Source organism: Triticum urartu, chromosome 3A (genome assembly GCF_056163025.1).
Source record: "Triticum urartu cultivar PI428250 chromosome 3A, HENAU_Tu73, whole genome shotgun sequence".
NCBI lineage: Eukaryota > Viridiplantae > Streptophyta > Magnoliopsida > Poales > Poaceae > Triticum > Triticum urartu.
Window position 1 is genome coordinate 117,154,234 of NC_141875.1, and position 7,871 is coordinate 117,162,104.

Here is a 7,871-nt window from a genome sequence, read left to right on the forward strand (position 1 = left end):
CCGAGACATGTCTCCGGTCAATAACCAATAGCGGAACCTGGATGCTCATATTGGTTCCCACATATTCTATGAAGATCTTTATCGGTCAAACCGCACAACAACATATGTTGTTCCCTTTGTCATCGGTATGTTACTTGCCCGAGATTCGATCGTCGGTATCTCAATACCTAGTTCAATCTCGTTACCGGAAAGTCTCTTTACTAGTTCCGTAATACACTATCCTGCAACTAACTCATTAGTCGCAATGCTTGCAAGGCTTAAGTGATGTGTATTACCGAGAGGGCCTAGAGATACCTCTCCAACAATCGGAGTGACAAATCCTAATCTCGAAATACGCCAACCGAACTAGTACCTTTGGAGACACCTGTAGAGCACCTTTATAATCACCCAGTTACGTTGTGACGTTTGGTAGCACACAAAGTGTTCCTCTGGTAAACGGGAGTTGCATAATCTCATAGTCATAGGAACATGTATAAGTCATGAAGAAAGCAATAGCAACATACTAAACGATCGGGTGCTAAGCTAACGGAATCGGTCATGTCAATCACATCATTCTCCTAATGATGTGACCCCGTTAATCAAATGAAAAGTCATGTCTATGGCTAGGAAACTTAACCATCTTTGACTCAATGAGCTGGTCAAGTAGAGGCATACTAGTGACCTACTGTTTGTCTATGTATTCACACATGTATTATGTTTCCGTTTAATACAATTCTAGCATGAATAATAAACATTTATCATGATATAAGGAAATAAATAATAACTTTATTATTGCCTCTAGGGCATATTTCCTTCATTCGAATCATCGCAAGGTTAACAACAGTAACCGTGGTGACATGGCACCATTAGCATGGGATTACTATAGCTTAATTACCCGGGCGTTACAAAAAGTCTCCACAAAGTCGGTTTCACCCAAAAGGCAAGAGTCCTTCTCGGACTCCAGGGCCAGACGCCAGGGTTCCCGGCGTCTGGACCCAGACGCCAAGGACCCTGGCGTCTGGCCCCTGGACTCCGCAAAACTTCCTTTTGCGCTTTCCAAAAACCTTGTGGGCTTTCCCCTTTGGCCCAACTAAAGTGTTTTCGTACCCAAACATTTCGGGAAACATCCGGTACCCCTTTCGGTGAATTCCGGAACCCTTCCGAAGACCAAACACTATTATCCCATATATCAAACTTTATCTCCGGACCATTCCGGAGTTCCTCGTCATGTCCGTGATCTTATCCAGAACTCCGAACAACATTCAGTTACCAACATACATAACTCATAAATACTATACCGTCAACGAACGTTAAGCGCGCGGACCCTACGGGTTCAAGAACTATGTAGACATGACCGAGACACTTCTCTGGTCAATAACCAATAGCGGAACCTGGATGCCCATATTGGCTCCTACATATTCTATGAAGATCTTTATCGGTCAAACCGCATAATAACATACGTTGTTCCCTTTGTCATCGGTATGTTACTTGCCCGAGATTCGATCGTCGGTATCTCAATACCTAGTTCAATCTCGTTACCGCCAAGTCTCTTTACTCGTTCCGTAATACATCATCCCGCAACTAACTCATTAGTTACAATATTTGCAAGGCTTATAGTGATGTGCATCGCTGAGTGGGCCCAGAGATACCTCTGTGACAATCGGAGTGACAAATCCTAATCTCGAAATACGCCAACTCAATAAGTACCTTCGGAGACACCTGTAGAGCACCTTTATAATCACCCAGTTACATTGTGACGTTTGGTACCACACAAAGTGTTCTCCGGTAAATGGGAGTTGCATAATCTCATAGTCATAGGAACATATATAAGTCATGAAGAAAGCAATAGCAACATACTAAACGATCAAGTGCTAAGCTAACGGAATGGGTCAAGTCAATCACATCATTATCCTAATGATGTGATCTCGTTAATCAAATGGCAACTCATGTCTATGGTTAGGTAACTTAACCATCTTTGATTAACGAGCTAGTCAAGTAGAGGCATACTAGTGACACTATGTTTGTCTATGTATTCATACATGTATTATGTTTCCGGTTAATACAATTCTAGCATGAATAATAAACATTTATCATGAAATAAGGAAATAAATATTAACCTTATTATTGCCTCTAGGGCATATTTCCTTCAGTCTCCCACTTGCACTAGAGTCAATAATCTAGTTCACATCGCCATGTGATTTAACACCAATAGTTCACATCATCATGTGATTAACACCCATAGTTCACATCGTCATGTGACCAATGTCGGGGATATACCCCGCGGTGTAAACCGGCCGGAAGTTAACCCGGCCGGACTTGGCGGTTTATCTGAAGACCCCGCTGACACTTGGCGAGTTACTGGCGACCCGCCTTGACCTGGCGGTTTACAAGCAATCCACCTGGTCATTATGACTCACTGGTGATCCGGCGTGCAGGACAGACAGATGACAAGGCCCGAGACCCAGAAGGCCGGTTCACATTTAGTGGTGGGCCGGTTTAAGAGGAAAGGCAGGAGGAATATTATCTTACAAGGAGCTAAGACCTGGACTTGTATCCGGTTTGTATTAGAGATAGACTAGTCCTAATCCTAATAGGACTCCACATGTAAACCGCCCCTTCAACATATATAAGGAGGGGCAGGGCTCCTCAAAGATTCACAAGTTCCACAAGAGTGACAAGTTAGGTTTAGACAATAGCTCTCAAGATAGAGCACTCTTGTAATCGTGATCATGATCATCAATATCAATGAAGCAGGACGTAGGCTTTTACCTCCACCGTGAGGGGCCGAACCTGGGTAAAACCTCGCGTCTCTCGTCCCGTTCAACCCCTCTCAAGCTACCACACAGATGCGTTGGCTTCGCGACTAAGTCCTGACACTAAGGACATCTGCCGTGACAATTCCACGACAGTTGGCGCCCACCGTGGGGCCTGCGCACGGTGGTGTTGAGTTCTTGAAGGGAACTTTTCTAGGGTCCGAGAAGTTTACAAATTTCTGGGTAAAGAAAGCCGCTTTGAGCAGCGCGAGCAATGTTGAGGTGAGAATTTGGGTTATGCGTCGCCGCAAGTCGCCAAGATGAAGTTTTTATTGTAGATTCGACCCAAAGGCTGCTATTCGTATTTGGGACAGAGGCCGAGGCATCTATCCAAGTCGTTGAATCCGAGATGAATACAAAGGCCGGACTGGCCATCGCTGTCCACGTATGTTTCCCGAGGCAACAAAATTTTTTTTCGAGCAGTAGAACAACAGCCCAAATACTATTACTTCAAGTCTTCAACTAGTACTGGATATGTCAAGCTACAGTGTTCAGTACCTACAACGGTGGTAGATGGACATCCCTCAAAACCTGCAAAAGAGAGGTCCACAACTGCTGCTTATTGATCTACGTTAAACACCAACAAACAAACGGAGGACGGCGATTGGTACAAGTCCCAGCGCTTGAGGCCGTTGCAGTGACCATGACCCGGAAGACACGGATATAGAATTAGCCAAACTGATCATGATTTGGAAAGATAAACCGGATATGGATGGAACTTCGATTCCGCCGGCTCGCATCGCTGTTGCGGTCTGCCTCTGCCAAGGTTCACCTCGCCTTCTGCTACGGTCACCCTCACCGGCGCGGCCTGGAGTCGCCATCTTCGGTCAAACCGCCGGGAGCTGACCCGCCGCTCGCCCTGTTTTAATCAAACCGTTGCCTGGTCAGGCCGCGTTTGCAATCCGGGGTCAAATCACCTCCGCTGACTCACCCGCTGCTATTTGATTGCCGACCGTTCCTCGCTGGTTTGTCACGGCTGGATCTTTATTCCGCTGAACCGCCGCCGCCTCTTCCTGTTTCCAAACCGCCGAGACCCCGGCATCCATCGCACCGATTTACTACTGCTGCACCCCGCGCGCCGATTCACCATTACTACGAGCTGCTGCCATCCTCGCGGCCAGTTCATTAGCCGAGACCGCGCCCTTGTGCTGCCTCCGTCTTGTCTCCGGTTCAAGTCACCACCGGGACTCGCATCAATTCCGGTTCAAGTGGACGGATAAGCTGAGGGTCATGATTGACTCGCCATCCGCTTTGGGATTTTTCCCGAGTACACCTGCCCTTGCTGAGTTATTTTGCTCCTATGCTCTTTTTCAGAATCTGATATTTTTCAAACGGAAGGATGTACATACCATCAGTCTAAAGATGCCAGGAAGTCTCTAGTGCTCAAGTTAAATTGCTGCTGAGTTTTGGTGGATACAGAGAACATACTTGCTATGGGTTTTTTTCCTGATGAGGAGATGTATTTATCCACTATCAGCATCCGGATCATGCAAGGCGCTGCCTCCGCTGTCGCGTCAAGCTGGTGTGGTTCAAACCGACCGCCCGCAACTCAGCTCTGAGTCTCCCAGCCTCACGTTCAAAGTGTTCAGCTGATTGGTATTGTGGGGATATCAAGATTTTTAAATGGAACTGGTGTTCAAAAAGGAGCTACGGCAAACTTCTGCAATCGCTGATCATCAGAGTATTATGTATACACCCGATGGGCTATACTATTGTTAGCTTATTGACAGATATTACATCTGGATCTTCCGACCTCGGGACAAATTAGGTGATATCTATCTAAATTTAGTTTCTTGGTATATATTGTTTTTATCAAGGGAACAATTACTTTGGACCGTATATTTTGATATGCAGGAAAATTACTCATTATAAGAGTGGCTACCGTGCCACAGATACGGAGAGCACATTGCTGGCGTCTGTCTACACCGACGATCGATCACACCGGTTTACAATGCCCGCGGCCAACTCTCCGTTCGCGCCAGTTTACAAATGCCCGCGGCCAACTCTCCGTCCGCGCCGGTTTACAATGCCCGCGGCCGGTTCATGCGTCCGCACCGGTTTAGAACACCAGTGCCGACTCTCCTCGTCCGCACCGGCTTACAACGCCGCGGCTGACTCATCTGTCTGTGCCTCCTGTGATGCTGCGGTCATCTTTGTCGTTCGCCCCCGCGGCCTGGTCTACATCAACATACCGGGCCGCACCTGTCTGCATGAGCTGTTTATTGGATATGAGAAAGTCACAGCTTGGGTAGCCCGGTTTTCTTTCAAATTGGAGACAAATTATCATCAACCGTCGGTTGCACTGGATGGTTCAATGGCAGGCGCACAAGTCGCCGCCACTACAGTTTTGATTAACTTCAAATCGCCAGTTGGAAGGAACTATTGGCCGAGTTGCTGACACGGCTCATATGGGATCATTTACAACCCGCCACAGTCACCTCAACCTTCTAGGGATTCACATCGTACTATCAACACCAATGATATACAAGTTATGCCGGTTTATATCACGGTCAAATATGGAGAATCTCAAGCCAACTCCTCGAGTCACCTTGAGACTTGGGGGCTACAATGATATGACTTAGCAAATGTTGCCGGTTTTCAGTGAAGTTAAGAACCCCAATACGTTGGAGGGAAAGATAACCCGGTCCCGGATTCACATCGTGCTGTCAGAAGATTTCCGGATTAGAAAGTATATGACAGTTACAAAATCCCGGCTCAATGAAGAAGTTTCGGGTCATCAGAAAAGGATTCCGGTTTACAATCCGGTACAAGGGAAATTTGTTCTCCGACAAAGCTCTGAAGCTCTCAAATCCGGTTTAAGAATTTCCGGTTCAAAAAGGAATTAACTTCTCGCAAGTTCGAGTTTAAAGGCCGTCAGAAAATTTGCGGATAAAAATGAAGATTCCGGTTTAAAATCCGGTTCAAGGGAGAGATGTCTCCCACAAAGCTTTGAAGCTCTCAATATCCGGTTCAAGATCCCTGTTCAAAGAAGAATTTATCTCTTGCAAAAGTTAAAAATTGCCGAAGAGGACCTGCTGCCACGATGCGCGGTTCAAACATGGATATCATGCCTTAATTGGCTTATCATATTCTTGATCACTTGGGGGCTTTGGTCGTATCCGAACCATAGTCACACCTTTTGATCGGCGCAATGCCACAATATCACTTGGGGGCTTGGTCACATCCGAACCATAGCAACGCCATTTGGTAGGCGGAAAGCCACAACATCACTTGGGGACTTGTGGTCACGTCTGAACCATAGTCACGCCTCTTGATAGGCGAGAGCCACCAGATCACTTGGGGACTTGGTCACGTCTGAACCAGTCATGCCTCTTGATCGGCCTAAGGCCACAGAATCACTTGGGGGCTTGGTCGAACCCGAACCATTGCCATGCCACTTGATCGGCATAAATGCCACGGTTTAATTTGGGGACCTAGCTCACTTGAACCATAGCTACACCTATCGGGAGCTTGGTCGTGTCCGACCATGGTAACGCCATCTGATCAGCTCAAATAAGCCTCTTTTTGCAAATGGTTTTATCGTTGCCTTTGCTTCAATATTTTCCTTGATAACTGTTTCTTTCTTTTTATTGCGTTTTTTTAAACCGACAAAGTTTTAAGCCGGTTCAAACTGTCAATTAAGGGAACACGGACCATTTCAATCCGGAGACTATCTGCCCGGTTTGATTTTCCGTTACCATCCTATTATGGAGTAAACCGGTGTTTATCAACCCGGCTCGGCTTTCAACTACAAGTTGTCAGTACACGATCAAATTATAAACCGGAGACTATCAGCCCGGTCTGGTTTGACTACAAGTCACCAGTATTATATATGGTTAATCCGGTGTTTATCACAACCCGGCACGGTTTTATCATAAACAGGCACAATATGGAAGGAGTTATCAGTACTCAAGATTTGGGTTATCACCCTTACTACAAAAAGTTGGTAAAACCAATGATGTGATTCAATGTCACAAGTATGATATATTTCATATTTGATTATTCTAAATGCAGCCTTGGTTATAAACCCAGGTTATATGTTGGGCATTATGACCCGTCCGGCGGTAAACCGCCAGGACACTTTAAACTTGTTGTATGCAGAAACAGGTTGAATAAAGCATGATTATAAATCACCGGTGTTTATTAAACCGGTAGTATGATCCGGTGTTTATTAAACCGGCCTGGCTTTGGACAATAAGTCGCCAGTATATATTTGGATTGCGCCATTGGAATCATGCGCTTATAAACCATTGGGTTATATTATTCAAATAGCCAAACTTGGCTGAAATTTCATTATGATATTGAATGAATAAGGTTTTCATACCGGATTATATTATCTTGAATAGCCAACATGGCTGGATTTTTATGGTTATTAATAACCGGTATTATTAAGTTTTCAAAGTCGCTTTAGCGCAATGGCTATTATTTTATCAAAGGATATGATTTATTCTACAATGAAAGGAATAGTCCCGAGTCATTGCAGGCTTACAACCCGGCACTTGGGGGCTACATTATTCAAATTGAGATTACATGCAAGTCTCATGTCGCTGCAAGCATGCACCATGACACTTGGGGGCTAATGCAAAGTCATTTTTACTAGTCTTATTGAAAACCCGACTCATCATATTATAATGAGCCGGCCCTTGAGGGCTACCAATTGCTCCTGTCAACAATTCAAGGTACACAAGTTTTCGTCCATAATATTGAAGAATCCATTGCTCAGTTGGTAGAGCACAAAGCTCTTAACCTTGTGGACGTGGGTTCAAGCCCTATGATGGAAGCTACATTATAATATGTTATTTTCATTAAAGTATATATATCAAGTTCCGGTTCAGTATTATCTTACTAAGCCGGCCCTTGGGGGCTACACGTTGCTATTCAAAGTTTAGAAGATTATATTTACAAAGTCCCTGCTCATTATTGCATAATGACCCGGCCCTTGGGGGCTACACTGATTGAAGTTTTTATAAGCAATTAAAAGTCCCAGGTTGCTGCAAGCATGACAACCCGACACTTGGGGGCTACATATATGGAGTATTCAGTTTATATGATTGAGATGAACAAACCGGATTTCTTCAA